The 26,286-nt window shown below is 36.2% G+C and overlaps 1 protein-coding gene across 2 annotated transcripts in view; it reads right to left on the reverse strand.

The window, feature by feature from the left end:
* Nucleotides 1-26,286, reverse strand: part of SPOCK3 (SPARC (osteonectin), cwcv and kazal like domains proteoglycan 3) — a 495,024-nt gene that overhangs the window by 164,730 nt on the left and 304,008 nt on the right. The gene's annotated exons all lie outside the window — the stretch shown is intronic.

The raw sequence follows: 26,286 nt of genomic DNA on the forward strand, positions 1-26,286 counted from the left end.
GCGAACCCTTTTCATAGCCTCAGAAACAGAAGCAACACTTGCTCAGCAATAAACGACTCACACATCTGGCACCTTCTTAAAAGCCGTCCTCACATTCCATTAGGAACAATATATAAGAGATGACACCTAATTCACTGGGTGCCTAAAAGTAAGAGTGGCTTACTTTTAGAGAAAACAGAAACAAAGAATTCCAATTTTCCAGCATTTACCAGTATTTAGAAAGCCAAATGACTAGGGTTAGTGACAGCAAATCTCCTTTTGTTGTGTAAAAGTGTCTTAAAATAGATCCATGCGGCTTTGGTATAGAATAACTTGAAAAAAATCCATTGTCTTCTGCTACCTACACTTAAAATTGTTTGTTTCCCCACTTTGGTTAAATTGCTTTATTCCTTTGCCTATTTGTGTGAACAATTTACACAGAGTCAGGAAAATGGCTTAAAAGCTAGAAAAAAAAAAGTAACTGAGAATTCATAAAAAAATTAATATTTAGAAGTCCTGTACTAAATCAATATTCGTTTATTACAACTGCTTATGGAGAGAGTAATTTGATGCCTATGTCAGGATGAGAATAGATGTTTTACTAGAAACTTTTTTTTCTTTGTGCCCTTTGTTTTCTTTTCATGAATATGTCAAATCTACAAAGAGTGGTCCCAAAAGACTATCAAGACGCATTTTAAGGACTTTCACTATAAGTAAAGAAGTTTGAACTATGTATTTCAAATTTTGCCAGAGTTTGGATGGGCTGGGCATTACACATTAATTATTTTCTCTCTCTTTCTCTCTCTCAGAAAAGATTTTCATGAAGCCTATCATAGTTCCAAATACGTTCTCTTTATTTCAGTTTTGTACATTCTGCCAAAAGACCACATTAAAACCTTGCTTTGCTACAAAGTTCATCTTATAATAGATACAATGAGAAAAAATTAATATGCAAATTTTTCCTGAAAAACAATTGGCACGATATCCTAGTGAGAAATAAAACAATGATTGAAAAACTTGGACTATTCCATAACACTTCAAGATTTATAAATTACAAAAATGTAGTAGAGAGAAATTAAAAAAAAATAAAATGTTCTACTTGCACTGAACTTTCACTGTGTGTAATCAAACAAGACATGAAATTATGCAAAATTATTTGCTCTTCAGATACATTAGGAGAAAGTATAAGCAAGTTTGGGCTTCTAATCAGTGAAAAGTATTTTATTAGAGCAAAAGGGGATTATAGTAAAAAAAAATAGGATGTGTATATTCTTTATGCTTAGGTTTATATCCCAACTCTGTATCTCTTTTATACTTCATCTCATTCTTCTTTTTTTAACACATATAACTTAAAAAAATCCTAATGAGATCTGGAAACTAAAAATTGTTGTATTAATACATTTCTCTTATAAATATAACATTTACAACTTAGAAAATATTTCAATATTTTTTAAGAGTAAATATAACTAGAAGTAAATTTTTAAAAAATTTGAAGATTTGGCTGTGCACGGTGGCTCATGCCTGAAATCCCAGAGCTTTGGGAGGCCAACGTGGGTGGATCACCTGAGGTTGGGAGTTCGAGACCAGTCTGACCAAAACGGAGAAACCCCGTCTCTACTAAAAATACAAAATTAGCCAGGCATGGTGGCACATGCCTGTGATCCCCGCTACTCAGGAGGCTGAGGCAGGAGAATTGCTTGAATCCAGGAGGCGAAGGTTGCTGTGAGTCAAGATCACACCACTGCCCTCCAGCCTGAGCAAAACTTCGTCTCAAAAAAAAAAAAAAATATATGGGCGGAGCAAGATGGCCAAATAGGAACAGCTCCAGTCTCCAGCTCCCAGCGCGAGCGACACAGAAGACAGGTGATTTCTGCATTTTCAACTGAGGTACTTGGTTCATCTCACTAGGGGTTGCCAGACAATCGGTGCTGGTCAGCTGCTGCAGCCCGACCAGCGAGAGCTGAAGCAGGGCGAGGCATCGCCTACCTGGGAAGCGCAAGGGGGAAGGGAATCCCTTTTCCTAGCCAGGGGAACTGAGACACACAACACCTGGAAAATCGGGTAACTCCCACCCCAATACTGCGCTTTACCAAGGGTCTTAGCAAATGGGCACACCAGGAGACTATATCCCACACCTGGCCGGGAGGGTCCCATGCCCAGGGAGCCTCCCTCATTGCTAGCACAGCAGTCTGCGATCTAACCGCAAGGCAGCAGCGAGGCTGGGGGAGGGGTGCCTGCCATTGCTGAGGCTTAAGTAGGTAAACAAAGCCGCTGGGAAGCTCAAACTGGGTGGAGCTCACAGCAGCTCAAGGAGGCCTGCCAGTCTCTGTAGACTCCACGTCTGGGGACAGGGCACAACTAAACAACAACAACAACAACAACAACAACAAAAGCAGCAGAAACCTCTGCAGACGCAAATGACTCTGTCTGACAGCTTTGAAGAGAGCAGTGGATCTCCCAACACAGAGGTTGAGATCTGAGAACAGACAGACTGCCTGCTCAAGTGGGTCCCTGACCCCTGAGTAGCCTAACGGGGAGACATCTCCCACTAGGGGCAGACCAACACCCCACACCTCACATGGTGGAGTACACCCCTGAGAGGAAGCTTCCAAAGCAAGAATCAGACAGGTACACTCGCTGTTCAGCAATATTCTATCTTCTGCAGCCTCTCCTGGTGATACCCAGGCAAACAGGGTCTGGAGTGGACCTCAAGCAATCTCCAACAGACCTACAGCTGAGGGTCCTGACTGTTAGAAGGAAAACTAACAAACAGGAAGGACACCCACACCAAAACCCCATCAGTACATCACCATCATCAAAGATCAGAGGCAGATAAAACCACAAAGATGGGGAAAAAGCAGGGCAGAAAAGCTGGAAATTCAAAAAATAAGAGCACATCTCCCCCTCCAAAGGAACGCAGCTCATCGCCAGCAACGGATCAAAGCTGGACAGAGAATGACTTTGACGAGATGAGAGAAGAAGGCTTCAGTCCATAAAACTTCTCAGAGCTAAAGAAGGAATTACGTACCCAGCGCAAAGAAACTAAAAATCTTGAAAAAAGAGTGGAAGAATTGATATCTAGAATAATTAATGCAGAGAAGGCCATAAAAGAACTGACAGAGATGAAAACCATGACACGAGAAATACGTGACAAATGCACAAGCTTCAGTAACCGACTCGATCAACTCGAAGAAAGAGTATCAGCGATTGAGGATCAAATGAATGAAATGAAGTGAGAAGAGAAATCTAAAGAAAAAAGAAGAAAAAGAAATGAACAAAGCCTTCAAGAAGTATGGGATTATGTAAAAAGACCAAATCTATGTCTGATTGGGGTGCCTGAAAGTGAGAGGGGGAAAATGGAACCAAGCTGGAAAACACTCTTCACGATATCATCCAGGAGAACTTCCCCAACCTAGTAGGGCAGGCCAACATTCAAATTCAGGAAATACAGAGAACACCACAAAGATACTCCTCGAGAAGAGCAACTGCAAGACACATAATTGCCAGATTCACCAAAGTTGAAATGAAGGAAAAAATCTTAAGGGCAGCCAGAGAGAAAGGTCGGGTTACCCACAAAGGGAAGCCCATCAGACTAACAGCAGATCTCTCGGCAGAAACTCTACAAGCCAGAAGAGAGTGGGGGCCAATATTCAACATTCTTAAAGAAAAGAATTTTAAACCCAGAATTTCATATCCAGCCAAACTAAGTTTCATAAGTGAAGGAGAAATAAAATCCTTTACAGATAAGCAAATGCTTAGAGATTTTGTCACCACCAGGCCTGCCTTACAAGAGACCCTGAAGGAAGCACTAAACATGGAAAGGAACAACCGGTACCAGCCATTGCAAAAACATGCCAAAATGTAAAGACCATCGAGGCTAGGAAGAAACTGCATCAACTAATCAGCAAAATAACCAGTTAATATCATAATGGCAGGATCAAGTTCACACATAACAATATTAACCTTAAATGTAAATGGACTAAATGCTCCAATTAAAAGACACAGACTGGCAAACTGGATAAAGAGTGAAGACCCATCAGTTTGCTCTATTCAGGAGACCCATCTCACATGCAGAGACATACATAGGCTCAAAATAAAGGGATGGAGGAAGATCTACCAAGCAAATGGAGAACAATAAAAAGCAGGGGTTGCAATACTAGTCTCTGATAAAACAGACTTTAAACCATCAAAGATCAAAAGAGACAAAGAAGGCCATTACATAATGGTAAAGGGATCGATTCAACAGGAAGAGCTAACTATCCTAAATATATACAAACCCAATACAGGAGCACCCAGATTCATAAAGCAAGTCCTTAGAGACTTACAAAGAGACTTAGACTCCCATACAATAATAATGGAAGACTTCAACACCCCACTGTCAACATTAGACAGATCAATGAGACAGAAAGTTTACAAGGATATCCAGGAATTGAACTCATCTCTGCAGCAAGCAGACCTAATAGACATCTACAGAACTCTCCACCCCAAATCAACAGAATATACATTCTTCTCAGCACCACATCACACTTATTCCAAAATTGACCACATAATTGTAATTAAAGCACTCCTCAGCAAATGTACAAGAACGGAAATTATAACAAACTGTCTCAGACCACAGTGCAATCAAACGAGAACTCAGGACTAAGAAACTCAATCAAAACTGCTCAACTACATGGAAACTGAATAACCTGCTCCTGAATGACTACTGGGTACATAACGAAATGAAGGCAGAAATAAAGATGTTCTTTGAAACCAATGAGAACAAAGATACAACATACCAGAATCTCTGGGACACATTTAAAGCAGTGTGTAGAGGGAAATTCATACCACTAAATGCTCACAAGAGAAAGCTGGAAAGATCTAAAATTGACATTTTAATATCACAATTAAAAGAACTAGAGAAGCAAGAGCAAACACATTCAAAAGTTAGCAGAAGGCAAGAAATAACTAAGATCAGAGCAGAACTAAAGGAGATAGAGACAAAAAAACCCTCCAAAAAATCAATGAATCCAGGAGTTGGTTTTTTGAAAAGATCAACAAAATTGATAGACCGCTAGCAAGACTAATAAAGAAGAAAAGAGAGAAGAATCAGATAGATGCAATAAAAAATGATAAAGGGGATATCACCACTGACCCCACAGAAATACAAACTACCATCAGAGAATACTATAAACACCTCTACGCAAATAAACTGGAAAATCTAGAAGAAATGGATAATTTCCTGGACACTTACACTCTCCCAAGACTAAACCAGGAAGAAGCTCAATCCCTGAATAGATCAATAGAAGGCTCTGAAATTGAGGCAATAATTAATAGCCTACCACCAAAAAAAGTCCAGGACCAGATGGATTCACAGCTGAATTCTACCAGAGGTACAAGGAGGAGCTGGTACCATTCCTTCTGAAACTATTCCAATCAATAGAAAAAGAGGGAATCCTCCCTAACTCATTTTATTAGGCCAACATCATCCTGATACCAAAGCCTGGCAGAGACATAACAAAAAAAGAGAATTTTAGACCAATATCCCTGATGAACATCGATGCAAAAATCCTCAATAAAATACTAGCAAACCAGATCCAGCAGCACATCAAAAAGCTTATCCACCATGATCAAGTGGGCTTCATCCCTGGGATGCAAGGCTGGTTCAACATTCGCAAATCAATAAACATAATCCAGCATATAAACAGAACCAAAGACAAAAATCACATGATTATCTCAATAGATGCAGAAAAGGCTTTTGACAAAATTCAACAGCACTTCATGCTAAAAACGCTCAATAAATTCGGTATTGATGGAACGTACCTCAAAATAATAAGAGCTATTTATGACAAACCCACAGCCAATATCATACTGAATGGGCAAAAACTGGAAAAATTCCCTTTGAAAACTGGCACAAGACAGGGATGCCCTCTCTCACCACTCCTATTCAACATAGTGTTGGAAGTTCTGGCTAGGGCAATCAGGCAAGAGAAAGAAATCAAGGGGATTCAGTTAGGAAAAGAAGAAGTCATATTGTCCCTGTTTGCAGATTACATGATTGTATATTTAGAAAACCCCATTGTCTCAGCCCAAAATCTCCTTAAGCTGATAAGCAACTTCAGCAAAGTCTCAGGATACAAAATTAATGTGCAAAAATCACAAGCATTCTTATACATCAGTAACAGACAAACAGAGAGCCAAATCAGGAATGAACTTCCATTCACAATTGCTTCAAAGAGAATAAAATACCTAGGAATCCAACTTACAAGGGATGTAAAGGACCTCTTCAAGGAGAACTACAAACCACTACTCAGTGAAATAAGAGGACACAAACAAATGGAAGAACATACCATGCTCATGGATAGGAAGAATCAATATCGTGAAAATGGCCATACTGCCCAAGGTTATTTATAGATTCAATGCCATCCCCATCAAGCTACCAATGAATTTCTTCACAGAATTGGAAAAAAACTACTTTAACGTTCATATGAAACCAAAAAAAAAAGCCTGCATTACCAAGACAATCCTAAGTCAAAAGAACAAAGCTGGAGGCATCACGCTACCTGACTTCAAACTATACTACAAGGCTACAGTAACCAAAACAGCATGGTACTAGTATCAAAACAGAGATATAGACCAATGGAACAGAACAGAGTCCTCAGAAATAATACCACACATCTACAGCCATCTGATCTTTGACAAACCTGACAAAAACAAGAAATGGGGAAAGGATTCCCTATTTAATAAATGGTGCTGGGAAAATTGGCTAGCCATAAGTAGAAAGCTGAAACTGGATCCTGTCCTTACTCCTTATATGAAAATTAATTCAAGATGGATTAGAGACTTAAATGTTAGACCTAATACCATAAAATCCCTAGAAGAAAACCTAGGTAATACCATTTAGGACATAGGCATGGGCAAGGACTTCATGTCTAAAACAACAAAAGGAACGGCAACAAAAGCCAAAATTGACAAATGGGATCTCATTAAACTAAAGAGCTTCTGCACAGCAAAAGAAACTACCATCAGAGTGAACAGGCAACCTACAGAATGGGAGAAAATTTTTGCAATCTACTCATCTGACAAAGGGCTAATATCCAGAACCTACAAAGAACTCAAACAAATTTACGAGAAATAAACAAACAACCCCATCAAAAAGTGGGCAAGGGATATGAACAGACATTTCTCAAAAGAAGGCATTCGTACAGCCAACAGACACATGAAAAAATGCTCATCATCACTGGCCATCAGAGAAATGCAAATCAAAACCACAATGAGATACCATCTCACACCAGTTAGAATGGCGATCATTAAAAAGTCAGGAAACAACAGGTGCTGGAGAGGAAGTGGAGAAATAGGAACACTTTTACACTGTTGGTGGGATTGTAAACTAGTTCAACCATTATGGAAAACAGTATGGCGATTCCTCAAGGATCTAGAACTAGAAGTACCATATGACCCAGCCATCCCATTACTGGGTATATACCCAAAGGATTATAAATCATGCTGCTATAAAGACACATGCACACGTATGTTTATTGCGGCACTATTCACAATAGCAAAGACTTGGAATCAACCCAAATGTCCATCAGTGACAGACTGGATTAAGAAAATGTGGCACATATACACCATGGAATACTATGCAGCCATAAAAAGGATGAGTTTATGTCCTTTGTAGGGACATGGATGCAGCTGGAAACCATCATTCTCAGCAAACTATCGCAAGAACAGAAAACCGAACATCGCATGTTCTCACTCATAGGTGGGAACTGAACAATGAGATCACTTGGACTCGGGAAGGGGAACATCACACACCGGGGCCTATCATGGGAATGGGGGAGGGGGGAGGGATTGCATTGGGAGTTATACCTGATGTAAATGATGAGTTGATGGGTGCTGACAAGTTGATGGGTGCAGCACACCAACGTGGCACAAGTGTACATATGTAACAAACCTGCACGTTATGCACATGTACCCTAGAACTTAAAGTATAATAATAATAAAAAAAAAGAAAAAAAAATTGAAGATTTATTAGAAATTTGTGACATTGAAATGAGCTCAAAAAGTAAAATTGTAATGTACCTGTAAAATAAATTTTGAAGCAAAACAAGATTAGTTGTTCTTATTCCTTCCAGTTTTAACCATATGGAACACTAAATAAATGTGTCCATATTCCTAAAGTGTATCAATAAAAATTGTACTTTTTATTTAGTTTTGATGCTGGTTAGGATTTGCTGGAGTGAAATATAATCACCGACAATATACAAATGCATTTCTTAGTCTTATGGGAATACAAAAGTACTTCTACAAATTTATATAAGTCCAACTCTATGTGATATCACCTTTCCACATACATGTAATATCACTATTCATCATGGAAGAGATTTTTCCATTTCCAGACTCCTTTTATAAAAATGTATCCTAGATGACAAGTTGATAGGTGCAGCAAACCAACATAGCACATGTATATGTATACCTCTCTAACAAACCTGTACATTATGCACATGTATCCCAGGACTTAAAAAAATAATAATAAAAATGTTTCCTATGATTCAGAATGTGTTTGGTTTGGCATCGGAGATTGTTCTCAGCATTAGTGTTCTTCACAGTCTATTGAAATTTTTGTTTTGTTCTTAGAAAAATTAGCCAAGTAGATGAAGATATAACATTAAAAACTTAACACTTAATTTAATATCTATGTATGATATATAATATGCAAACTTATATAAATTATATATACATGGAAATCATCTGTTGTTGGTTGGTTTTTAATTATATTTAGAAGGCCCCATTTAAGAGAGAGCAACGTGTTTCTAAGAGAGAAGTGAACTCATGTAGTCATCGTATAGGTGAAGATGTGCGAAGCGACCTGATTAGGGAAAGGTGTACTTGGCTCAGGCTATGAGAATGGCTGTCTGGCAACTGTGGCAAGAGGAATGCCCCAGGTAAGAAACTAGATCTGGGAAGAGCACAACTAGGCACATTATTCTGAATATTCTAGGTGCAGAAAAGATTAACTTTTGAGCCTACATCTAATTTTTTGATACAACGAAGGTCATTTGCAGTTAGTTGTTTTAAATTATTAACAAATAGGGTGATACAACCTGTTTCCATTAATAAAGTACAAAACCTAAGCTGGCTGAACATTTCTGAACATTTTCAGAAATTGGTCGTCCAACAGCAACTCCACTGGAATAAATATATGACTTCCATAGACTCATCTTTTCAAATAAATATTCAATTCTAAAAATCTGAGTTAAAAATTTATTTAGTTTCTAACTGCATCCTATACAGGGTCACACCCCCTTCCCTTAAGAAGCAAAAAATTGTATTTTGGAACTCAGAGAAATGAAGAAAATTGAATAACATATAACAAACAAACTCAAGTTTTCTTTTTTTTTTTTTTCTCAGAATCATTCGTTTTAAAGGTTCCATATTCAAGGCCCTAAGTTAGTTTCATATAATTATAAATATTATTATGTTTTTACGAGCTGGAAAATTAAACTAATAACTAAAGAGGAATTCGTACTATTGCTAGTGTTCTTTTAGATGACTCACTTCTAGGCCTTTGAATCATATCATCTTCTTACCACCTGAACTATTATCTTGTATTCATGATTTAACTTTCACTGTAGCCTTCAGTATGTCTCTAGCATCAGTCTCATATGAAAGCTCAACAGTCTCATTTTCCTAATAACTATAAGTTAATTGCTGCTACATCCATTTACTCATTTATGGTCTACTTAGTTTTCCGTTTAAGTTAATCATGTTGTTCATTTTAACAAAATAATTTGAACAAAACTTCCATGTTTCAGGATTTACATTGATTTCTGAAAGAGGGTAAATGATGTCACCAAAATGGTGAGCAAAAAACCAAAAACCACAAAATACCCTCTCATTCTAACTTGACTTAAATTTAACATACGCCCATTTCATTAATCAGCCTTGGCAAGCCACCTACCTCCCTCGGTCTTAATTTCTTCACGTGTGCAACGACAGGTTTCATTATTATGGATCATTTGATCTCAAGTAATCCATGAGTCTATAAATCTTTAATAAAATTGCTAATATGAAGACCCTTAGCAAAAGTTAGAAGCATAGATAGCGCTTATTGGCCATATGTTATGATTTTAGGATTTGGTTTAGTGTTAACAAGTGAAGAAAATATGTCATTTTGGGGTGAAGGATGAGGTTGGGTGTTAAAAGAGAGAGCTAGAAATGCTGAAGTTGCAATGCTGGGCTCTCTCAGGTAGCAAATGAAAGACATGGAGGGGGCCCTGTCATATGATAAGCAATGAATGAAGGGAAATAAAATGTAGCGTGGTTGTGTGAAAAGAGGCAGAATTTCCACAAATGCATATCTATGAATCAAATAATATTTGCATTACAATGTCAAGAAACAAGAAATCGTAAAAATAAATGGTATAACATACTGATTCTCTAAATAAATATTTTTCTTAAGCCTTATAGTTCTTGAATCTGATATCATATAGTAGAAAGTCACAGTTGTCAAGGTCCTAAATATGCAAGCAGAATAAAATGCCAGCTTACGCATTATATATTTACCTTAGGAGAGTTACGGTTTGGCTCTGTATCCTCACCCAAATCTCATATTAAATTGTAATCCCCACGTGTTGAGGGAGGGATGTGATTGGATTATGGGGGCGGTTTCCGCCATGCTGTTCTCGTGATAGTGGGTGAATTCTCACAAAATCTCATGGTTTTATAAGTGTTTGAAGGTCCCTCCTTCACTTTTCTCTTTCCTGCTGCCTCGTGAAGGAGGAGCCTTGCTTCCCCTTTCCCAGTGACTGTTTAATTTCCTGAGGCCTCCCTAGCCATGTGGGACTGTGTGTCAATTAAACCTCTTTCTTTTACAAATTACCCAGTCTTGGGCATTTCTGTATATCAGTGTGAAAACTAACTAATACGTACTGATATTAATTTAATTATTAACAGAAGGATTTGATTATAATCTGATAAAACAACATTCAAGTGAGAAGAGATATTCTGTGGAATATCTCAACTGATGGTAACTTGATATATTTCTTCTGTATACTCAGTACCCTGTTTCATGTGCCAAATCATTTGCTTTTTAAAATTCTTCCAGAGTTGTGGTAGGATTATTTCTTAAGACATGACTGACAAGTCATGATCTCTTCCCTATTGGTCATAACTTTTCAGGAAAGAAGGCTACTTTTATGACATTTTGCCATGGGTCTTAGCAAAGGACAGATACTATTAGCTGACTGCAGTAAATTAACTTTCAGTGCGAGAAAATTATATACAAGCTGGAAAGGCCTACATGGAACTTATAAAATTTACAATGAACACTATTTACTTTAAATGATTTCTATATTGTATGTCAGGAATTTGAGCATTAAAGGAAAATGCCATAAGAAATAAATTTTAAGTAAGGTATATACTCTATGAATACAAAAAAGTATTATGCCAGCCTCCTATCCAAACACTAACCAGGCCCAGTCCTGCTTAGCTTCCTAGATCAGAAGAGAGAAGAGGTCAGATAGGTTCAGGGTGGTATAGGTTCAGGCTGTAGACTAAAATACTTTATAAAAGAAAATATTATTAACAATGTTGCTATTAAAAATGGATGTTATAGAAGAAATTATTTGACATAACTTATTCTGCAATATGAATAACAACCTGATTTGCTCTATATATTTTTGAAGGACAGAAATTCACACACAGAAAACAATTTTTAGACATATTTTAAATACAGTGGTAGAAGTAATTAATAAAAAATAACTTTTAAAATTATTCCTAAGATAAATTAACTACAATCTGATATAGTTTGCATGTTTTTTCCCTCCAAATGTCATGTTGAACTTTGATCCCCATTGTTAGAGGTGGGGCCTAGGGGAAGGTGTTTGGGTCATAGGGGTGGGTCCCTCATGAGTGGTATGGTGCCATCCTCATGGTAATCAGTGAGTCCTTGCTCTATTAGTTCTTGTGAGATCTGATTACATAAAGAGCCTGGTCTCTCTGTCTTGATTTCTTTCTGGCCATGTGATCTCTGCACACCCCAGATCCCCTTCAAATTCTGCTATGAGTAGAACCACTCTGGGGCTCTCACCAGAAGCAGATGCTGTCACCTTATTTCTTGTACAGCTTGAAGAACCATTAGACAAATAAACCTCTTTTCTTTATAATTAAGCCAGTATCGGGGTATTCCTATTTAGCAACACAAACTAAGACACAATCTAAAGAATTATGGTAATAATAAATTTTCAATATGAACTGTGCTTATGAGGCCAACTAGTATGATGCAGAAAAGATACCAAGAAATCAAAGCAATCAGTGATTTAAAGTATATGCTTTACAGAGCTTTTAAATTAAACATCAGGATTTAGAGTTTAAAGAGAAGTGGATAATTTATAATGAGCACCAATTTCTTTGAACAGATCCAGTTATTATCATATTTGAATAATATATGCTGTCAAGTAAATGATTTTTTAAGTGGTGAGCATATTCATAATTATTGAAGGCATCAATAAACTCTTTCAAAATTTCAATAGGCATCACAACAAATGACATGACTGCACATTTGTAATCTCCTTTTCAATCTGACCCTCAACAGATTGAATGAGTAAAATAGCTTTGAAATGTATAAAATGTAGATGATGTTAAATTCAGATTGTAGTGATCCAGGTCCACACTTTTTCCACAGATATAATTCCACACTATTTCAATTACTAAAGACCTCTTCGTTTAAAAAGCTATATTCAACTGCAAATGATCTTCATTGTACAAGATATAAAGAGTCATTACCAGGAGTTATAATGGACCAGAAATCTTTATAAACCCATTTCCAGTAAAATGCAGGTCAACAGATTAAGAATTCATAATCTCATGTGTGACAAATTAATTACCGAATTAAAAGCTATGTATAGCTATCTTCATTGAAAGAAGTGTTAGGAAGTTATTTTTTCTTTTAAATCAATAAAATATTAAAATGCAGTATTTTAGGAAATAAATCAAGTATTTAAATAAATCTAAGGTTAGATTTACATGTATGCTGATAGCTTTATGTGACACACATATATGTTATATTGTTTATCATTTTAACAATCTTATACAGTGTGTATTAGCCTTTAAATTGTGAGGCTAGGAAGAAGTAAATTGACAGAGCTTAATTATCAAGCCTCTGGTGCATACAATTCATAAACATGAACTTCCAGGGTTATTTTTCATTGGGCCCTTCATGTTTCCTACCGTAAGTATACATATAAAATTTTAAATGTAATGGAAAACCACATTCCAATATTCCATAAATTTCTAGACCCGTTAACGTAATAGGTTAAAAATGACAGCATCACTACCTCAAATTTTAGTTAGAATCTTCATCACCACCAAAGTACAAGGTGGTGTCTGGAGAGTATACCTCCTGCCTAATTAAATCTGAAATTTATATATAGTGAACTAAGTAACACAATATCATAATCTAGATTCTGAATTAGTAAAAGGATTAACTAACTAAGATATGAATTGGTTCTATTTAATTTGCATTGACAGGTATATTTATTTTCATTCAATATATTAATGTTCATAAGCAAAGTAAGCTTTCAAACAATAACTGTGCTACTATTTTAACCTGAACTAGCTTATAGTGTCAGCACTGAGCAAAGTGTGAACTAAGATTTGAGTTCATAAAAATATGTGATTCTTAAATATGAAGGAGATTCTATATTTGGAAAAAATGTATTCACATTTTAAAAATAACAGTGACAGATATGCAGCTTAAAATGAGAAAAATATTTTACCAAAAGAAAATGACTAACAGTGCAACATTTCCTAAAAGATATGGAAAAATGTTCTGTTTGACTCTTGAAAACACATTTTATATATATATAAATGTCTTGATTGTGAAAAATTCTTTTAATTAAAAAAAAAAAAGGCCGGGCGCGGTGGCTCAAGCCTGTAATCCCAGCACTTTGGGAGGCCGAGATGGGCGGATCACGAGGTCAGGAGATCGAGACCATCCTGGCAAACACGGTGAAACCCTGTCTCTACTAAAAAAAAAAAAAACACAAAAAACTAGCCGGGCGAGGTGGCGGGCCCCTGTAGTCCCAGTTACTCAGGAGGCTGAGGCAGGAGAATGGCGTAAACCCGGGAGGCGGAGCTTGTAGTGAGCCGAGATCGGGCCACTGCACTCCAGCCTGGGCGATAGAGCGAGACTCCGTCTCAAAAATAAATAAATAAATAAATAAATAAATAAATAAATAAATAAATAAATAAAATAAAATAAAATAAAATAAATTATTAACAGAAGCCAATAGTTTTAGCTGCTTTTAAAAATAGATCTGAAAGCTTGAGCAGAGCCATTTAACAATTAAATGCTGCATTCGATTTAAGTAAACAGTCATTAAAGATTATCCAAAGTTCAGGGAAACAAAACACAGTTTTTCCTTCATACATGGTCTTTGTGAAATTCATTGTCATTGCCTTTCTCCTAGCTTACTGCTTTGTTGGAAAAGAAAAGTTGCAGAAAGAAGAAAGAAGAAAGAAACTGCTTGAGTCTGATTTTTTTACAGGATGAAACAAACGATTGAGGGTGAAACCTCCACTCTGCATTAGCTCTGACAGCTATATTTCAAGTACAGTAATTTGCCCAATCGCATCTCTGAGTTTTTCAAGTTAAGAAGTAGTTAATAAAATTTAAAAGACAGCCTAATATTTTATTCTATAGCATTTTCCTATCAGATTGTATTTGTTTCCTGTCCTGGAAAAGTATACTTTCAAGCATGAGTTGATTCTTTTTTTTTTCCCGAGACTGAGTCTCACACTGTTGCCAGGCTGGAGTGCAGTGGCACGATCTCAGCTCAACTTCCACCTCCCGGGTTCAAGCAACTCTCTTGACTCAGCCTGCTGAGTAGCTGGGACTACAGGCACACGCCACCACTCCCAGCTAATTTTGTATTTTTAGTAGAGACAGGGTTTTCACCATGTTGGCCAGGATGGTCTCGATCTCTTGACCTTGTGATCCACCTGCCTTGGCCTCCCAAAATGCTAGGATTACAGACTTGAGCCACTGTGCCTGGCCCATGTTGACTCTTTATGGTATAACCAGGAGTAGGGGCAGACTCACTAGACAAGGAACTGTTCTCCTGGAATTGTATCTCAATACTTCATACTATATATTAACGACTATAAAAAGCCTTTCAAAAACAGTTTTATTATTGTTACTTATATATTATTACTTATAGTTACAGCTACATAAATGTTCTATGAACTGAATCAGGTACCATTAAAATTTCCATCACCATCTCTCCCAATAAATTATCACCTTCTAACCTACAAATAGTACCTATGCACCCTTCTAGATACTGTTTATTTATTTGCTCATAAATGTACAACAGGGGTCCCCAACACCCAGGCAGTGGCCCAGTACCTGTCGCCTGTTAGGAACAGGGCCGCACAGTAGGAGGTGAGCAGTAAGCAAGCCAGCACTACCCCCTGAGCTCCGCCTCCTGTCAGATCAGCGGTGGCATTAGATTCTCACAGGAGTGCAAACCCTATTGTGAACGGCGGACATGAGGGGTCTAGGTGTTGTGCTCCTTATGAGAATCTAGCGCCTGATCATCTGAGATGAAGCAGTTTCATACCCAAACCATCCCCCACTCCCCTGTAAACTGGTCCTTGGTGCCAAAAAGATGGAGACCGCTGCCTTGCAATATATTCAGGAACCATTTCACACGCTAGTGGCACCAGTGGGACAGAGTCATTACATTCATGGAAATCAGAATTTATTTGTGGACAAAAAAATAGAGTAGCTTGGAGTAGGATTTTTCCATAGTACAGGAAGTTATAGGGACAATATAGAGCCTATCTCATGAAGTTACATTCATCTTTGGGGTCCTGACTTTGATGCCATTACTTTGTAAATATTTTCTGACTCCCCTTATGCTTTTATATGACTTGCCAATTCTAATAATCACCCATATCTTTCCCATTTAACCCAACTTATACTCATACTCCCCTAATTCTGAGTCCCTTTCGTGCTCTAATGACATCTCTCATGACATTAGGAGACATATCTGTGCCTAATACCCACTCTTTCCTTCCTTATGCTGTTTCTCTAACTCTGAAGTCTGGGAGATTATAGACCCACTTAGAGCAAAGGCCACTTTCTGCAGCCTACAGATATTTCTAATTTCTGTTGAACTCTACTCACAAGCATGCAGGAAGCCACAGGGTGGTGAAAGATGTCATTTTAATCACAGTAGGATATTGCATATAAGTTGAATTTAATCTCAGCATACTTTGGAGTCAACATACCCAGCATTCGGACCTCTGTGCAATTTGCCCAATCTCATGCCTGTTTTTCCTTTCGTTAGATCACACTTCCAGAAATAGAGTTTCTAAGATTGGGGGATGTTCGTTTCCTATGTGTGCTGTAATAACTTACCGAAAACTTGCTGATTTAAACAACAGAAATTTAATTTCTCACAGTTAGGAATCTAAAAGTCTAAAATCAGTATCTCTTGACTGAAATCAAGGTGCTGGCAGGACCATACTCGCCTGGGCAGGGGGAGGGGTGGTTTTCAGGTCATAATCTGTGCTTTGCTTCTTCCAGTTTATGGTAGCTATTGCCATTTATTGGCTTACAGCTTCAACTTTCTACTCCATCTTCACATCACTTTCTCCTCTTTGTGTCCATGTCAAAACTCCCTGTCTCTCTCTTATAAGGATACATGTGATTACATTTAGGTCTCACCCTGATAATCTAGGATAAATCCTTCCTCCGAAGATCCTTAATTTAACCATATCTTTTGGCACATATAGTAATATTCACTCTTATGCTTTATAACATGATATTCACAGATTATGGGAACTAAGATATGGTTATATATTTTGGGCCATCATTTAGCTCGCAACAGGGAGAATACTCAGAAAAGAGAGATTCTATTTCTCTGATAACAAAAAAGCTTCAGGAGTGGAGTCCCTAGTTTGGAGAGATGTCATAATTAATCCCATGCATAAATTCACATAGACAGTATATTCTGCCCTGTCTAATCAATTCTTTTACATCTAATGGAAAAATATATGGTCCATGATGATATTTTGGGACTCACACATTGCCCATTAGCAGCCATAAGACTGTACCCATCTATGCTTTGTCTTAATCACAAACCACAGCCAGTTCTAACTGATTCTTCTTCCAGTAAAGACCAACTGTAGGATCCAAAACAAAATTTATTTAAATTCATCTAATTTCCCAGTGAATTTCAGCACCATTTTTACTTCTTACACTTTACTGATTTTTAGACACTACATAAGGGTTAAAGTGGTAAAGAGTAGAAACCAATAGACTCCATTTTTCTGCATTAAAAATTAAAAATGTCGGGCATATCAACATGCCTCATTTGACCCTAAACTTTATTAGAGCAGGGACTAATCACAATGGGGTTTTCTTTTTGTTCTTTCACATTTAGCAGTATTGGTCACTGGAGGAAAACTGAAAGAAAGCAGTGGGTACGAGGCTTAGTGTCATGGAATTAGGGAAGATATAGGCTTCGTGACATCCAAGGTTGACATTAGCTTGCCGTGTTAAAAGTCAGTCAGTTAGAACACAATAAAAACAATAAACTTGCCACTGAATTCACACAAGTGTCTTTTTTTCCTAAATGTTATTTTATGCTATAATATAAAGGAATATGACAAAGCATTTAACATAATTTCTTTCCTTCTGTAGATTCAGCCTATCAAAGACTCTTTTCTGCCTTGTGTTTTAGAATTTTTAGGATGCTTTCCATTACTCATTTAGGAAGCAAGCATTCAGGAAAATAAAAATTTGGCTCTTCACAGCTCTAAGTGGAAGAGTAATTTATATAGGCTTTTAAAAAATACTTTAAACTTTCAGAACATTGTTAATTTACTGCATTGTTTGGTTTGTCACATGACTTTTTAGAATAACAAAATCCATTTAATCTACAAATTCATGCTAATTTCCCCTTGAAAAATGCTCACCACAGTCTCTCTTGCCCCTGACAAGAGAGTTTTTTCTGACCAACTGGAGGCCATAAAATATACTGCAGGCTAAGAATTGTCTACACTACCCAACTCCCTCAGTAACAATGCCTGAAAGGCGTAGAAAGATGACTAATGACTTATCATATTTGCTGAACACATGGCTGGTAAGTGGAATTGCTAGGCTGAAGAAAAAATTAGTGGGTCTCATGGTGTGGATCCCATGGTTAAATTAAACTGACCTGGAAAATGCTGCCAAGGAGTTAGCCACTGTCTTCCCACCATATTGAAGGGAAGCTGAAATAGGCGACTTAATCTAGTGCAACTTGTTATATACTTTTGATAAAATAATAATGCTTTTTTTTTACTTTCATTTGTTTTTCTTGTTAGAAGTTTGTTTTAACATTGATTTGATAAAAGTAACACTTGCATTATTTAGGATTGGGGTTCCCTAAGTTACTTTAATTACTTCCCAGCAACAGATTAAATATAACTTTATAGTAATCTTGTCCCACAAATGTCAGTGGATATATAGAGAGAAAAATATCTATGCTTATATATTATTATTGCATGGCTAGAGAAGGAAATTCTACAAGCATGCTTATAGAACAGGCAATACATAAACAAGTACCCATAGCTGTGTTCTAATACAACATTTGTATGAACAATGAAATTGAATTTCATATAACTTAATATCTCACTAAATGTTACATTTTTGATTATTTACCCCAACTCTTTCAAAATACAAAAAACATTCTCAGTTCTCAGGTCCTACATAAAAAGACCGTCAACAGGATTTTGTACATAGGTCTAGTTTTTGACCCTGCTTTAAGAAATAGTAGAGCTACAAAATAGAAAAAAAAACTTCTTCCCCAAATCAACGAAAAAGAGACCTCACTGCCTTGCCTGACACTGAGAATACCCTTATTAGTTTAACGTGTATGTAAAAAGTACATTTATATTGTGTGATACCACTGAAATTTGGGGGTAAATTTGTTGTAGCATTATGATAAATAATGTAGATATTTGAAGCCATCTAGACATATTAATATCTAAAATACAAATTATTTTAACACAGTCAAAAATGAAATAACAGAAAATGATTTCTAGCCTTCTTGGTTTCTAGTGAGACATCAATTCAACCACTCAAATAAAAATTTATTTTTTAAAAAATATTTACAAACTATTCTAACTTTCAAAGCATAGAATCTCGGTATTAGACTTGAGAGAAGAAATTTTAAAAGCAAAAATACAACAAAATATACCTCAGAGTCAATGCTGTGCTTGTGAATTTCCCAACGTGCAAAGTGAAAGAGTTCCAAAATCCAATTAATTTTAAGAAAACTCATGGAACCACATGAAGACATTATACTTATTTTCCAGTTTTTGTTTAACAACTCACTTTAAACAAGCATGCAAACATATCTATGTTCTAGTAGAAAATCAAATAAACTTCTTCTTCTCTAAGTTACACACATAAATTTACACTCATACATTTACACAACCACTTGAGTGAATGATTAGACGGATTTTTTTCAAAGCTTAAAGAAATTTTTTATAGGAAAATTACTATTTGAAGAGCATAATCATCAAGAGAAAATAAATTATGACATAATAACCCCTTTGGTGAAGCTAAATTTTACAAGCCCTGTGACCAGAGTGAAACACAGATGTTGAATAAATGGTAAAGCTTTACTAAATATAGAACATGAGAAGAAATGATCATGCAGTTAATGAATTATTCATGGAGTCTCACATTCAATAATTATGTGGATCCTATGGGCCCTTAGGAGTGGGTCAGCATACTCATAGTCACGCACCATGGATGGCCAAAACTGTAGAACTTCAGTTTTCTCAAATATTTGAAGAATAGCATACATGTTTTTAACAAAAAAAATGGCTGCCTTTGGTATTTGCTTCAGGCTATGCTATTCAGATCCCACTTGAAGTAATTCTATGGGAAGGTTTGATATCTGGGTGTTTTTTTTGTTTGTTTTTTTTGTTTGTTTGTTTGTTTTCTGATGAGTATTTGAACTTAGTTTTTAGCTTCTTTGACAGAATTTTAAAATGTTGCCTTTATGTCCAAGCAACCCAAGAGCTGGTAAGAGATACTTTAACTTTTACCTCTTCCGGATGACGCCTGACCTCCTTTTCCTCTATGTGAGACTCAGGAGAAACTAGCAATAGGTATGCATGCCATAATTATTTCTAGACAAAAATCATCACGAGTTCTATTTTAGCAAGTTAGTAACTAATACCCTGTTACCTCAAACTCTGCAAAAAGGACCCTCTGAAATACACTTAGAGGGACAATGACCGTATTGAACAAAGTAAAGCAAGAGAGGAGTCTCTCTCTCTCATTTCAACATTTCCATAAGGTGTGAAAGAGGAAAAATTCAGAATGATTTAATTTCAAGCTTTATAATGCTTAAATCTCTGAAAAAGAGGTGAGAGGTGACTTATAGCAATGGACTGTAAATTCACTAAAAAATCAACATATATATATTTCATAGCTGCAAATTATGACAGAAAAACTACTAATATGAAGTTAAGGTAGAAAATATGGATTTACTTGTTGGAAGATATAATGCAGAATAATTTCAAATAATTTCTTCAATAATAATACTTTACAACCTGACTAGTAAAAGTATCCCATTGATATTATTTCACTTTGTGTCTCCACTCAAATGTCCTCTTGAATTGTGGCTTCCATAATTCCCATGTTTTGTGACCCGGTGGGGGATAATTGAATCATGGGGGCGGTTTCCCTACAGTTCTTGTGGTAGGGAATATGTCTCACAAGCCCTGATGGTTTTATAAGGGGTTTCCACTTTTGCTTCTCTCTCATTCCCTCTTTCTGCCACCATGTAAGAAGTGCCTTCCACCTTTCACCATGATTGTGAGGCTTCCTCAACCACGTGGAACTGTGAGTCCATTAAACCTATTTTTTTTCCCACTCTTGGGTATGTCTTTATCAGAAGCACGAAAACAGATGAATACACCCATAAAGTTGTCACACTCTTCACAAAATGTAGCTCAAAACGGATCACAGACCTAAATGTACAATGCAAAACTATGGCAAACCTAGAATTTAACAGAGAAGAAAATCTACATCACCTCGGTTTTGGAAATTCTTTTTAGATACAACACAAGGGGTATGATCCATGAAAGGCAGAATTGAAAAGCTATATTTCATTACAATTAACAATTTTTGTTTTGCGAAAGACAGTGCTAAGAGAATGATGAGGAGACAAGCCGGAGACTGGGGGAAAATATTTGCCACAGACATATCTGATAAAAGTCTGTTATTCAAAATATGAAAATAATTTAAAAAACTCAACAATAAGAAAAAAAATGTCCAATTTAAAAATGAGCCTTGATAGACACCTCACCAAAGATGATATGCATACGGCAAATAAGCACATTGAAAGTTGATCTACAGCATATGTTATTCAGGACTTGCAAATTAAAATCATGGGATAGCACTATAAACTTATTAGAATGGCCAAAATTCAGAGTGCTGACAACACCAAAAGCTGGTTGGAATGTGGCACAATAGAGACTCGGATTCATTTCTGGTGGGAATGAAAAAATTAGAAAACAGTTCGACAGTTTCGTCTCAAACTAAACATACTCTTACCATAGGATCCAGCAGTTGTACTCATTGGTGTGTACACAAAAAGTTTGAAAAGGTATGTCCACACAAAAGCTTGCAGACAGATGTTTATAGCAGCTTTATTCATAATTCCAAAAACGTGGAAGCAAGCAACACATCCTTCAGTAAGTGATTGATTAAACTGTGGTATATCCAGACAATGAAATATTAGTCAGCACTAAAAAGAAACCTTAATGCATTAACTGGAAGAAGCCGACCTGGAAAAGCTACCTACTGTATGATTCTAACTACAAGAAATGCTGGAAAAGGCAAAACTACGAGACACAAAACAGATCAGTGGTTGCTAGGAGTTATTAGAGAGGAAAGGATGAATAGACAGATCACAGATGACTTTTAGTGAAACTACTCTGTATGACAGTATAATGGTAGATACATGTCATTTTAAATTTGTCCAAACCCATAGAATGTACAACACCAAGAGTCAACTCTAATGTAAACTATGGACTTTGAGGCCGGGGACAGTGGTTCACACCTGTAATTCCAGCACTTTGGGAGGCCTAGGCGGGCATATCATGAGGTCAGCAGTTCGAGACTAGTCTGACCAACAGGGTGAAGCTCTGTCTTTACTAAAAATACAAAAATTAGCCAGGTGTGGTGGTGGGCACCTGTAATCCCAGCTACTCGGGAGGCTGAGGCAGGAGAATCACTTGAACTCAGGAGGCAGAGGTTGCAGTGAGCTGAGATCACGCCACTGCACTCCAGCCTGGGGAATAGAGTGAGACTCTGTCTCAGACAAAAAAAAAAAAAAAATGGCCAGGCGCGGTGGCTCATGCCTGTAATCCCAGCACTTTGGGAGGCCGAGGCAGGCGGATCATGAGGTCAGGAGATTGAGACCATACTGGCTAACACGGTGAAACCCCGTCACTACTAAAAAATACAAAAAAAATTAGCTGTGCGTGGTGCGGGCGCCTGTGGTCCCAGTTACTCGGGAAGCTGAGGCAGGAGATTGGCGTGAAGCCAGGAGGCGGAGCTTGCAGTGACCTGAGATCGCACCATTGCACTCCAGCCTGGGCGACACTGCGAGACTCCGTCTCAAAAAAAAAAAAAAAAAAAACTTTGAGGGATAATGATATGATGATATAGGTTTATGGATTGTACCAAATGCACCACATTGGAGGAATATGTTGATAATGGGGAAGGCTCTGCAGTGTGTGGAGGCAGTAGGTACATGGGAAATCTTTGCATCCTCTGTTCAGTATTACTGTGAAACAAAACAGCTCTAACAAAAGTATTTTAAAAAGAAAGGTAGAATGTTAGCTTTATGTTTAAAACACATAGCAGAGGTGTTCTGGTTTGAATTGATGGTTTAGTGCTCTGAGAATACTAGTTCAGGGGTAATTTTCTCTTCCTTCCCACCGCAGAAGTGAATAATTTGATAGATTTTAATGCATATTCTAAATCTTCCCAGAGATGCCAAAGTGCTTCAGAAACGGAATGTTTTGAATTTTTCCTTCTTTATTGTGCTCACAATGTAGATGCAAATAGACTATAGATCAATGTTATTAAACTACTTTTTTTTTTTTTCAAACTTGGAATCAGTATCTTCTTCCTAGAAGATTTCAGGGGGATCAACTCCAAAGAGCAAGATTTCAGTAGTTTAAATATCCTTATAGTGATTTGATGAATCCTGGTAATTTTTTAAATCAGAAATCTTCCATTTTTATGCAGATTCTTCAAAAATTCAAGAACCCGTTCTTCTCAACTATCTGTTTAGTTCTCGAGTGCTCTTGGGAGGTGTTGCTTCATATAAGTACAAAATCAAGATGTATACTACCCACCTTGCTAAATTGGAAAATAAGATATCAATTAGCTTTATGATTTTTCCTCTTAGCTGTTCCCCACACCCTACTTAGTTTGAATTATTAGTCTAATATACGCAAATTATTAGTCCAATATATGTGAGAACATAATTTAAAAATTTTTAAATATTTGATTCTATATATAATGTTTGCATCAATTAAAAGAGCGATAATAACTATCGTAGCAAAATGTAGTGGTCTTTATTTAGTCTGTTAAGAACTATTCATCTAAATAATGTTTAAAAAATGATGTACTTAAAGTTTCAAATGAGGAAAATGAACCATGATGTAGAGTTATTTTGTTTTGGAATACTTTCTAATAAACTTTTAACTTTTTAACTCTCTAACTCCTTAATTCAATATACTATTTTTAATTGGATCTTTTTTCTGCTAGATGTAATTGACTGACTTTGTTTATAAAAAATGTTTTGCTAGAAGCATGACTAATCTTTATTAAAAAAAGAACTAGTTTTAGTAAAATTACAAAGAAAATATATTTTTCCCTCAAAATATTGGAGATGAAAGGGAAGAAAAAAAGGCAGTAAAGATTGAGCCATAAATACAAAGTAATAAATGTTTACATACATAAAAGCTGTCAACATACCTCTTTTACTATTTGTGCTGTATGTGTGTAGGTCATTTTAATAATCATTGATTACAGTGGTTTCCTCTGTCATTATAAGCAACAAGTGTATTTACGTAGAAAGGAGCTAGTCTTATGAAATTGACATAAATCCTTTTAGTAGTCTATCCTTGTAAAAAAAAAAAAGGACAATGATAGTCATAGTTCGATAGACAACTCTTTAATAATTCTGCTGGCACCATAAAAATGATAAAAAAAAAAAAGCAACCTTTCATGAGGACCATAAATCAAAGAGAAATGACTAAAAATAAATTACTACATTATAAAAAGGTCAGACACTTAGATTACCATAGAAGGTACTTACGGAAAACATTTGCATTTCCTGTCAAGTGATCATAAGGCAAAGCATAGACAGGAAAGTTAACATGCATTATCGCATAAAACATATGTGCATGAGATCAATTTATTTTTGTCCCATAATATTTTTAATAAGATTCCTAATATCACCTTTTAAAATTAAGTTTTAAATATAAGACACAGTCACTTATTAGATTTGTTACTAAACATATAAATGTATCAATTTGTCATTTGCCAAAATGGGTAAATGGGCTATTTTAGGGTTTCCATTAAAGTCTCATTCTACACGTCTTGTAGTTATTTGCCTACACACAGAAACAATTTTCCTTTTTTTCTTTTTTCTTTTTTTTTTTTTTTTGACAGAGTCTCACTCTCTCGCCAAGCTGGAGTGCAGTGGTGCAATCTTGGCTCACTGCAACCTCCACTTACCAGGTTCAAGCAATTCTCCTGCCTCAGCCTCCCGAGCAGCTGAGATTACAGGTGCCTGCCACCGTGTCTGGCTAATTTTTGCATTTTTAGTAGAGATGGGGTTTCACCATTTTGGCCGGGCTGGTCTAGAACTCTTGACTTCAAGTGATCCGCCCACCTCAGCCTCTCAAAGTTCTGGGACTACAGGCATGAGCCACCTCTTCCGGCCCAGAGACAATTTTCTATATGCATACAAACACACTACTGTAGGTGTGTGTGTGTGTGTGGGGGTGGTGACAAGAAAACCTTTGAGTTGCTTTTAGCCCTGCATTAGAATATTGCTTTAAAGCAATCCACTGGTGCACATTAAAAAAAAAAAAAAAAAAAAAAAAAAAACTTACATTGCATTAGTTTACCTAATATTTAATATTATATTCTTTCCATATTAATTTTGTTTATAATTTTATTCCCCCAGAATATAAGCTCCTTTTGAACAGAGATTTATGCATATCTTAATTTGCTCTATGCCTTATGACTAGAATACTCTGTAATACATAAGTGCTCAAAAATATATATTTTAAAAACCATGAATAATAGACAATAATTGGTATCTATTCTTCATCTACTGCCATTTCATTGTTTAGAGCATTTAATTTATATTTTGTGTTCATTTTCACTCTAAAGTTCATTTCCCAAGTATTGATCATTTGTGTTATATTTTCTAATTCTGATTTTAGAACAGGGACATAGTTAAAGGTTTTACATTTCTTTAGAGAGAAGGAGTAGCCAGTATCAGGATCTCAATAGGCATTAGGCAGAAAATTGTTGGGGAATTGGATGTGCCCTCTCCATTACTATTGGATCTTCCCTATTACTCTTGGTATTTTGGGTCTTTTATTCTCTTCCTTTCATGATACTTCTCCTGTATCCTACATTCTACACATTTAAAGTCCGTGAATATAGAAATATAGAGGAAGAAAATATGAATTGTGATGTTTTCGAAGTATTGAAAGAAACACAAATTTCATATTTGTTACCATTATTTCTTTCAAAATAATGCATTTGACATGCATATTTTAAGAATACATCCTGAACCACAGTAATAAGCCTGAAAATATGTTAACTCATTGCATTATTTAACTCATCAATGTTCAATAAAACCACAATTAATGTATAAAAGAGACAGCCAAAAATGTCACATGAGTTATTAATCAGTATTATTTTATTCTGGAAATAATGGTAAAGTATCATATTTATTTTATCAAGAAATTTCCTAAAGTGTGTACTCTTGGATATAAATTTTCAGTCATATTATCAACAGCCTTTTTCCTACACAAGTGGTCAGATATCTTTCACATAATATCATGTTTTTCCATCAAATGCAGACCAAGTATTTATCCTGGTAACACGAAAACTATAGGCAACAATATAACTAATCCAATACAGATAATTTATCTTTGATATGAACCTTGTTATTAAACAAACATTTTTTAAGAAAATCCAGCCACAAGTGAATTCCT

This window comes from Chlorocebus sabaeus, chromosome 7 (assembly GCF_047675955.1).
Source record: "Chlorocebus sabaeus isolate Y175 chromosome 7, mChlSab1.0.hap1, whole genome shotgun sequence".
In the NCBI taxonomy this organism is placed as follows: Eukaryota; Metazoa; Chordata; class Mammalia; order Primates; family Cercopithecidae; genus Chlorocebus; species Chlorocebus sabaeus.